This window comes from Tarenaya hassleriana, unplaced genomic scaffold, assembly GCF_000463585.1.
Source record: "Tarenaya hassleriana unplaced genomic scaffold, ASM46358v1 Cleome3, whole genome shotgun sequence".
Taxonomy (NCBI): Eukaryota; Viridiplantae; Streptophyta; class Magnoliopsida; order Brassicales; family Cleomaceae; genus Tarenaya; species Tarenaya hassleriana.
Window position 1 is genome coordinate 1,153,037 of NW_010966177.1, and position 2,760 is coordinate 1,155,796.

Genomic DNA, 2,760 nt, shown 5'->3' on the forward strand with positions numbered 1-2,760 from the left:
TCCATATTTCACATGCTTTTGAGTCAGCTAGGGCATGACGCTCAAAAACATGCTATTTAGGTAGACAACACATTGTCAATCACATCCTATGTGATTCCTAGATGAGTATGTGATAGTGATACGCTATCACTGCATGTTCCTCATCCCATCCTTACCATCAGATCCAAGTCCGACTTGATAACCCAATTCAAACTCAACCATATTCGAGCTATGAGAATCACAATTTCTCCATACTGCCTCACCAAGATAATCAGACACGCTCAGCTAGGGCATGACCCGTAACCATGACGATCGAGGCCTTGACAGTTGCTCTACTAATGGGCGGTAATAGCTTGAGATTAAAACATGAGGCTTCATTTGTCTTGAACACCAGGATACCTTGACTGAATTCAAGTCATTCCAGTCAAGTTGTTCTGATCAGCTCAGATGAACTACTCTTAGTTCGTTTGAGTCGTCTATTACTGCCGCCTCACCAAGATAATCAGGCACGCTCAGCTAGCCTCACCAAGATAATCATGAAGATCGAGGCCTTGACAGTTGCTCTACTAATGGGCGGTAATAGCTTGAGATTTCATGAGGTATATGTGACTTGAACACAATGAAATCTTGACTGAATTCAAGTCAGTTCAATCAAGTTGTTTCGATCAGATCTGTAGAATCAGAATCTCGGCTTAGACACTTGAAACGATGCAACAATTGCATCTAATAAAGTCTGACGAACTGACTCGGTCCGAGTCAGAAGCCGAAATCTCCCCAAATCAGTCTGAACCAAAACGTGATGAACTAGACAACCTTCTGTACTGACTCGATCCGAGTCAACACTTGACTCGGCCCGAGTCAGAAGCCTCTGAGGTCAAGTCTGTTCAATTTTGATTCGTTCAGACTCTGTCGAGTCAACACTTGACTCTGCCCGAGTCAAAACTCTGATTTGTCGTTCTGACTCTGTCGTTCTGACTCGGTCGACCGAGTCAGAACTCTGACTCTGTCCGAGTCAAAACTCTGACTTTCTCTCGTTCGGACTCTGTCGAGTCAAAACTCTGACTCTGTCCGAGTCAAAACTCTGGGAGACACTTTCAGGCCACGAAATCTAGGTTTTCACCCTAATTTGATGCGCCATCAAGCCGTCTTCGACCCCAAACTATCCATGCATCAAATAACAATCATAACATCATTAAATATGCATAGATCAAGCCTATCATGCAATTTTAAACATTAAAATTCATATAGGCATGCGACAAGCACGGCGATATACAGTGAACCAGGCTCTGATACAACTGTTGGATTTCGCTACGGGTTTCTAGTATGCGATCATATCGATCTAGGGTTTGGTTTACTAGGTTTCATGCAGCGGAAGAAAGATCTAAACCTAGTCAAACGTCACACGCAACCAAACCTGCAAAACCCGAACAGATCGTGTATATCACCGTGGGAATCGAATACTTACCTCTTTCCTGAAGAAACGGAAGTAGGAGTCGATCCGGGGCCTGTTTAATCGCTTAGGACTGAAGTTACAGTCCCTCTACATGTATCCACACCGACAGGAAGGATTCCAAACGCTTTTGGAACCGATCTGCTAGGATCTGTGAAGTATATGAAGTGGGATCTAATCCTGGGAGCTAGAACTATTAAAGAAACGATTTCTTCTTTTTTGCTCTATCTTAGTGTTCTGAAAGTCTGTCACTTCCTTAGGACGGTGTCCAACACCTCCTTAAAAGTCTGAAATCCTAATCCTTGTGAAAGAGACTTTTTCCGAGTATTGACTCGGTCCGAGTCAGAACTCTGACTCGTTCGAGTCAGAACGAATCAGCCCAAGCCCATTGTCAACTCTTGACTCGGCCCATTGAGTATTGACTCGGTCTGAGTCAAAACTTTGACTCGACCGAGTCAAAACATCAGCCAAGCCCAAAACACTTTCTGGGCTTCGACTCGCATGGAACTGACTCGGTCCGAGTCAGAAGGCTGAAACCGTCGAGTCAGAAGGCTGAAAAACGTCCATAAGTCCATCCCTAATGGTGTGTGACCCTGTAGGCCCATTCGCAGTGGCAGCAACCTCGAGAACCTTTCCCGATCTACAAGTCATGGTTAGCCTCTAACAAGACGCCATGATATACGCCACGGGCTTGCGGAAGGGCTGTTTCCGGAAAGAGTATGGACTAGGCTCGATCACCGGCCAAAGGGGCACTCGAATTCGATCTAGTTCGGGAGATGAGTGGTTAATGGATGGATGGATTCCGGGATCAATCTCTGATCAGATTTGATACTCGACTTAATCCCGAAACGAGGAGATGAACGAAGGATAGAAGTTGGATTCGGACAAACCAAATCGACCCTCGGACGAACCAAGGTTGAATCTCGGACGAACCAAGAACGGAACTCGGACAAACCAAGCTAGAATGCTCGACACGAAGTGGAGAGAATTCTGGAAAATAATACTTAGATTGAAAAATGATCAAAAGGTGTTTTCAAATGAGTCTACATGGGTTTTTAAAGAAGGATTACAACAACTAGAATCTTAAATGCAAGTCTTCATGCAAGGCTGCAGAATTTTCGCCATTAATGAGGTAGGTGGGAGTGTACTAGCTGTTGGAGAAGTTAGCTTGCCTTCCAAGATGCTTCCTTTGAGTGTTGTCTTGAGGTTGAAGCAATCTATTCTTGGCAAGCGAGGATAAGTCGGGTCTTGTTCTTTCCGAACGTAAAGAGGCACGCATCTCCGTCGTTTGGCCCGTTCACAACATGAGACACGAAGGCATTGAATTGTTG